Here is an 8082-nt window from a genome sequence, read left to right as displayed (position 1 = left end):
TCAGGCGATTGGGTGTCACTTGTGTCATACGTCTGCACGCGAGATTTCCACACTCCTAAACATCCTTAGGTCCACCGTTTTCGATGTGATAGTGAAGTGGAAAAAAAATGGTTCAAATGGCTCTGAGCACTATGGGACTTAACATCTGTGGTCATCAGTCCCCTAGAACTTAGAACTACTTAAACCTAACTAACCTAAGGACATCACACACATCCATGCCCGAGGCAGGATTAGAACCTGCGACCGTAGCGGTCGCGCGGTACCGGACCGTAGCGCCTTGAACCGTTGGGCCACTCCGGCCGGCCCGAGTGGCAGCTCATAAGCCACACATTACGCCGGTAAATGCCAAATGACTCCTCGCTCGGTGTATGGAGCGTGAACATTGAACGATTTAACAATGCAAAAACGTTGTGTGGAGTGACGAATCACGGTGCACAATGTGGCGATCCGATGGCAGGATGTGGGTATGGCGAGTGACCAGTGAACGTCATCTGCCAGCGTGTGTAGTGCCAACAGTAAAATTCGAAGGCGGTGGTGTTACGGTGTGGTCGTGTTTTTCATGGAGGGGGCCTGCAACCCTTGTTGTTTTGCGTGGCACTATCACAGCAGAGACCTATGTTGATGTTTTAAGCACCTCCTTGCTTCCCACTGCTGAACAGCAATTCGGCGATGGCGACTGCACTTTTCAACACGATCGAGCAACTGTTCATAATGCACGGTCCTGTGGCGGAGTGGTTACACGACAATAACACCCATGTAATGGACTGGCCTGCACATAGTCCTTACGTGAACAATATCCTTGTAACGGACTGTGAATCCTATAGAACACCTTTGAGATGTTTTGGAACGCCGACTTCGTGCCAGGCCTCACCGGCCGACATCGATACCTCTCCACAATTTAGCAATGCGTGAAGAATGGGCTGCCATTCGCCAAGAAACCTTCCAGCACCTGAGCGTATGCCTGCGAGAGTGGGAGCTGTCCTCAAGGCTAAGGGTGGGCCAACACCATACTGAATTCCAGCATTACCGATGCACGGCGCCACTAACTTATAAGACATTTTCAGTCAGGTGTCCGGATACTTTTGATCACATAGTGCAGGTTATTGTCTTTGGTGTGCATGAGAGCACAGCGGGCAGATAACGTTAAGCTGTGTTAGAGTGAGGAAGCATCGCTGATGTTATGTTTCAAATGTGGAGTTTCAATTTATCGCTGTGTTTAACTAACACGATTATATTAAGACTGCATCGGAAATGATTTGTGAACGAGGAAGTTTAATGGAACTAACAGTATACCAGAAGTGGAATATCAAAGGTAAATACACTACTGGCCATTAAAATTGCTACACCACGAAGATGACGTCCTACAGACGCGAAATTTAACCAATTTAACCGACAGGAAGAAGATGCTGTGATATGCAAATGAGTAGCTTTTCAGAGCATTCACACATGGTTGACGCCGGAGGCGACACCTATAACGTACTGACATGAGGAAAGTTTCCAACCGGTTACTCATACACAAACAGCAGTTGACCGGCGTTGCCTGGTGAAACGTTGCTGTGATGCCTCGTGTAAGGAGGAGAAATGCGTACCATCACGTTTCCGAATTTGATAAAGGTCGGATTCTAGCCTATCGCGATTGCGATTTATCGTATCGCGACATTCCTGCTCGCGTTGGTCGAGATCCCACGACTGTTAGCAGTATATCGAATCGGTGGGTTCAGAAGGGTAATACGGAACGCAGTGCTGGATCCCAACGGCCTCGTATCACTGGCAGTCGAGATGACAGGCATCTTATCCGCATGGCTGTAACGGATCGTGCAGCCACGTCTCGATCCCTGAGTCAACTGATGGGGACGATTGCAAGACAACAACCATCTGCACGAACAGTTCGATGACGTTTGCAGCAGCACGAACTATCAGCTCGGAGACCGTGGCCTGCATCACAGACAGGAGCGCCTGCGATGGTGTACTCAACGACGAACCTGGGTGCACGAATGGCAGAACGTCATTTTTTCGGATGAATCCACGTTCTGTTTACAGCATCACTATGGTCGCATCCGTGTTTGGCGACATGGCGGTGAACGCACATTGGAAGCGTGTATTCGTCATCGCCATACTGGCGTATCACCCGGCGTGATGGTATGGGGTGCCATTGGTTACACGTCTCGGTCACCTCTTGTTCCCATTGACGGCACTTTGAACACTGGACGTTACATTTCAGATGTGTTACGACCCGTGGCTCTACCCTTCATTCGATCCCTGCAAAAACCTACATTTCAGCAGGATAATGCCCGACCGCATGTCGCAGGTCCTGTACGGGCCTTTCTGGATACAGAAAACGTTCGACTGCTGCCTTGGCCAGCACATTCTCCAGATCTCTCACCAATTGAAAACGTCTGGTCAATGGTGGCCGAGCAACTGGCTGGTCACAATACGCCAGTCATTACTCTTGATGAACTGTGGTATCGTATTGAAGCTGCATGGGCAGCTGTACCTGTACACGCCATCCAAGCTCTGACTCAATGCGCAGTCGTATCAAGGCCGTTATTATGGCCAGAGGTGGTTGTTCTGGGTACTGATTTCTCAGGATCTATTCACCCAAATTGCGTGAAAATGTAATCACATGTCAGATCCATTATAATATATTTGTCCAATGAATACCCTTTTATCATCTGCATTTCTTCTTGGTGTAGCAATTTTAATGGCCAGTAGTGTATCATACTGACGTTACTTTTTTTCGTTATTGCTGCGCCATTGGACTAACTATGCTATTGTACTGAGAGTTGCTAGATAAGAATAGGAAAGTGTATCGTTTGGATGTTAAGGCGTTCATTAAATTTAAAATCAGCAATGAGCACTTTTTCACAGTATACAGAAAAACTTAGTCTTGTCACTTATGCCCATATTTCATTTTTCACCTACCTTTCTCTTGCAGTTTTCAATTGATCATGGATCCGAGTGTGCTCGGAAAGTACTTTGATTAGCAGCGAACAGAGTACCCATTGCACTTCTCGAGTGTCTCTGTGCAGATATAATAATTTGCAGCTTTCGCATAGCGGCGCGCAAGACAGAGCAGTGCTACAACGCATTATCCAGATTTGCGCAGAATAGGGGCAAGGACTAAATATTTTGATTTTTTTTTTCAGCCAGGGCCGACTTATGTCATTCAGTTAGATCTTCCGTGTTGTGTATCACTTTTAGTTCCGGTATGTGTTATCAGTTTTGCAAATATAACTATCGTAGGTTTCGTGTGAAAGTTCATTATTCAAGCAGTTTATACCGTGCAAAATTCTTGCAGTCAGATTGTTAACTTTTAGATTACAACAATTAATCATTATGAGAATGCAGCTTTCGCAATGGTTAACACACTGGACTCGCTTTCGGAAGGACGACGGTTCAATCCCGCATCCGGGCATCCTGATTTAGGTTTTCCGTGATTTCCCTAAATCGCACCAGGCAAATGCCGGGATTGTTCCTTTGAAACGGCATGGCCGACTTCCTTCCCCGTCCTTCCCTAATCCGATGAGACCGATGACCTCGCTGTCTGGTCTCCTCCCCCACAACAACCCAACCGAACCCCAATGCAGCTTTCCTTCACATTACGACAATACTAGTTTCACTATGACAGATGATTTGTTATTTCAGCTGAGATCTTGCTGTGAGGAAAAGTACTTAGTCTAATTTTTATTTTATTCAGATAACTTTCAGCTTTTCGCCGCGGACGCAGCGCGGGAACTTCTGCAAGAGCTCTCTTCAACCCTGTAAGCGTACCGTATGCGGCAGAAAACGCTCCTCATGCGTCGCTGGCTCAGGCCGAAGACAGAGCAACCGACTTTTTTTTCCTTTATTGTTATTTCAATATCTTTACAATAAAGGCAGGGCGGCAGCAGCCTATGTAAGTCTCCCTTCAAAATGGTTCAAATGGCTCTGAGCACTATGCGACTTAACTTCTGACGTCATCAGTCGCCTAGAACTTATAACTAATTAAACCTATCTAACCTAAGGACATCACACACATCCATGCCCGAGGCAGGATTCGAACCTCCGACCGTAGCGGTCGCTCGGTTCCAGACTGCAGCGCCTAGAACCCCACGGCCACTCCGTAAGTCGCCCTTCGGCCACAGTGAACACATACAGGAAACAGAAAGACAGAAAAACAAACAAACATGGTGGACGAAAACGGGAGACAGACATAGTAAAATAAATGAAGCCGTTCACGGGCGCACTCTTTGAATAAAAAACGTTCATCACTAAACACAACGGGGAAGAACGAGTTTACACACGTGAACGGAGGAGCACAAACGGAGAAACACTGAAGCACTGACGCGAAGACACATACGAGCACTGGCGACGATCTCCGGCTGCACGAAGATGCACTGTTCACGCACAAAGCTGGGGACCTTCCAAAGGGAAGAGGTGCGGATACGAGGGAGTGTTGATGCCAGTGGGAGAGGAGAAGGGAGGGGGAGGGGTGACGATAGGGGGGTTGTGGAAGCCCGGGGGGAGGGGAGGGAGGGTGCCGTGGAAGAAAAACACAGGGGAAGGAAGGGGAGTATCAAAGTTGGTAGGAGGGCTTCATCAGGGAGGAGGAGCTGGCGGAAGCCACCTTGGGCAATGGTATGGAGTGTGGAGAGATGAAAAGTAGGTGGGATGTGGGAATACAGGCGCGGCAGCAGACGGGGATGGGAAAGGATGGGAGAGGGGTGAGGGGGATCTAGTTTGAGGGAGGTGTAAGGGATCCCTATCCGTTCGAGGAAAAGGAGGAGGTGTGAGAACGGAATTAAGTCTTACAGGATCCACGTGGGGGAGGGGAGGCGGATGCGATAGGTGATGCGGGGTGCATGGCGTTCCAGGATTTGTAGGGATTTGTAGAAGGTAGGAGGGGCGGCGATCCATGCGGTAAGAGCTGTAACGTACCCTCTCTGTTATGTTATTGTTGTTTTGTGTTATTGTAGTTGCAGAGATATAAAATTATTGTAGCGGTTTGCTTAGTCAGCCGTACTTCGGAATTTTTGACATTAAACGGAGCCTGAAACTTGCGTAATAAATACTTCGCGTGAAGTGCGATTTGTGGCATAAACAAAAATTAATTGTGGAGATGCAATTCACTGAATATTAACAGAAAAAGCTTTAGAACAATGCATACGACTGACTAGACACATTCAGAGGGTACGTACATTCGCGTGCGAGTCGTTGCGATCTGATGAGAAAGATCTATCTTAATTTTTTTTCGTAAAATAATTACGTCGTAACGCACTCGGAGATTGCGAACGTACAATCAGGGTAGGGGCACGTACGTTCTATCATTCCCCGTGGCCTGGGTAAAAGAATTTCAGTTATTTAAATTTAAGGATATTTCTTTTTCTATCGGACTCCTATTTTTATACGGAAAGGAAGATTGCAAGTTCTGAATGTCTCGGCAAAAACACTTCGGAATTAGCCTTAGCGGCCACGAAAGGAAAGTGGTGAGCACGACCATGCACCTCTATTGTTGAGCAGCGCCGTCGTGAAAATCGTCGCCCCCATCTAAAATTCGCCTTCTCGAGTTAACAGAATAATTTGTACTGCATTGGTATGGGATTTAGGCTTGATCTTGACAGAAATTATAAAACACATTTTTTCATCATTTAACACCTTCATTTAACTCACACATAGACATGAAATTATATAGTACGTCTTTACGCCACCACATCAGAACAAAAACTAGTTAATACTAGAAGTAATAAAAGAATCTCGAAATTAGTCCTTTGTCTAACAAGGATAAAACAGTTTTTCAGAGTATTCCTCTGGTATGACAGTCGAACAAATTTTCTTCTTGTATCTTTGAGATTAAATTACAAGATTCTTTAGTTACTTTTCACACTTTACGTCTGCCATTTCGGAGACTGAAACGAGGAGCCGCATTACGATCTTCATTCTGAAAATACTGTGAAATATTAATTCGTTTTCAGATACCCACATTTTGCGAAGTATCGCGTGAACACAGTGGTGAACTCACCAAGATGGCATTTTTCACTCCACGAACGTTCTATGAGTGCCGCTCTGGTAACACGAAACACGCCCAAGCCGTGGTCAAGATCGTTCCGTAACTTATGCAGCGACATCCTACCAGCGGTCAGCACAGGAACGTTGACGGGTTCTCTCAGCTGTTCCAGTGTCCTTGGCAATGAGGACACGTGAACACGGTCCACTGATGAACCCCCTAAGGACAAAAGTCAGAAGGCGACCTGGAGGTCCAGAGCGACGTCATCTTCCACCCCTACAGCCAATCCAGCGATGCAAAAGTTCGTAATTTGGGTAGCGACAGACATCGATGATCCCTTGTAGTTTTAGTTCCTATTCAGAGCATAGCAGAGGATAGGGCGGATGAGGGATTTATAGGTGTGGAGGATGGTGGTCCAGACCCCACGTACGGCCGGAAAGCAGCTTGAGGAGACGGAGTCAGGAGCGTGCCTTGGCTTGGACTGTCCGGAGATGAGGGGTCCAGGAGAGGCGACGGTCGAGGGTGACGCCAAGGTACTTAAGGGTGGGGGTGAGGGCGATAGGATGGCCATAGATAGTGAGATAGAAATCGAGGAGACGGAAGGAAGCGGTGGTTTTGCCTGCAATGATCGCCTGAGAGCAACCGACACGCCACGTGGGCTTAAATAGTATTCCAGTCAGAGAACCTCAGACCAGCGCCTCTGGTTGGAAGACTAAAGCAATGGACGACCACCGACAAGCAAAGAGGAGGCACTACTCAGGCCATGACGCCAGTGCGCACGGCTCGTGTTTATATCATTCCATTGGTGGTTTTGGTTCGTGTTATTGTTCTTCCCACAACTGAACTGAACGCACACTCTCGCCAGTTATGCCTAATCTTATTTGGTCTAAAACATTTCCATTTGCTTGGTGACTGTCGTAATTATTATTTCTGTACTTCTGATCTTGTGGGTGATTATTGTTTCTACTGTTTACCATCTGAGCACTCATGTGGTTATCATTATATGCGCATTCATTGTACTGGCTCGGACACGGAGTATTAGTACGCCTAACTGCCTCGCGGAGTCGACGCACGGTTAGATGCGCCATGCCACGGCCCCTCCTACCGGAGGTTCGAGTCCTCCCTCGGGCATGGGTGTGTGTGTTGTTCTTAGCATAGGTTAGTTTAAGTAGTGTGTAAGTCTAGTGACCGATGACCTCAGCAGTTTGCTCCCTTACGAATTCACACGGAAGAGTGGCGCCTCATATCGCTCCTGTCTAGAGCCTGTGTATCGGGAGAATGACTCATGTGTGCACAGTGACAGGTGGTCGGAAGCGGGTTCAGTCGAGTACGTAGTTTTACTTTCCATCGGCTACAGGACAGTAGCGCACAGAGGCATTCAAGAAACAGGTCAAGAGAACATTTTTTTGAACTTTTCTGCCTATTTCTTGGAGACGTTTTTGTCTACGAGGTGTGGCTAGAAAAAAACCGGACTAGTACTGGTGAAACAATAAAACGAATGTAATAAGGCTGAAAGTCGCGTGGCCTGTCACGTGACTCTCGCTCCGCCTACTGCTCGAGTTTCATCTGCCTCCTGCACTCAGTCTGCCCGTGGCGTCTGTTTTAAGTAGTTGACGTTTTGTCTGTGCGTCGGAAAATGTTGAGTGTACAGAAAGAACAGCGTGTTAACATCAAATTTTGTTTCAAACTAGGAAAATCTGCAAGTGAAACGTTTGTAATGTGTACGACGATGATTGTTTATCGCGAACACAAGTGTTTGAGTGGTTTAAACGATTTAAAGATGGCCGCGAAGACACCAGTCATGACACTCGCACTGGCAGACCATTGTCAGCAAAAACTGATGCAAACATTCAAAAAATCGGTAAACTTGTTCGACAAGATCGCCGTTTAACAATCAGAGCAGTGTCTGAGTTAACAGGAGTTGACAAGGAAAGTATTAGGCAGATTCTTCATGAAAGTTTCAAGATGAACAAAGTGTGTTCAAAAATGGTTCCAAAATGTCTCACAATTGAACAGAAGGAACGCCGAAGAATGATTTTTTCTGACATCCTGGAAAACATTGAAAGTGATCCCACCTTCTTACAAAATGTTATTACTTG

This window comes from Schistocerca nitens, chromosome 11, assembly GCF_023898315.1.
Source record: "Schistocerca nitens isolate TAMUIC-IGC-003100 chromosome 11, iqSchNite1.1, whole genome shotgun sequence".
NCBI classification, from domain to species: domain Eukaryota; kingdom Metazoa; phylum Arthropoda; class Insecta; order Orthoptera; family Acrididae; genus Schistocerca; species Schistocerca nitens.
Note: the sequence above shows the minus strand (reverse complement) of the source record.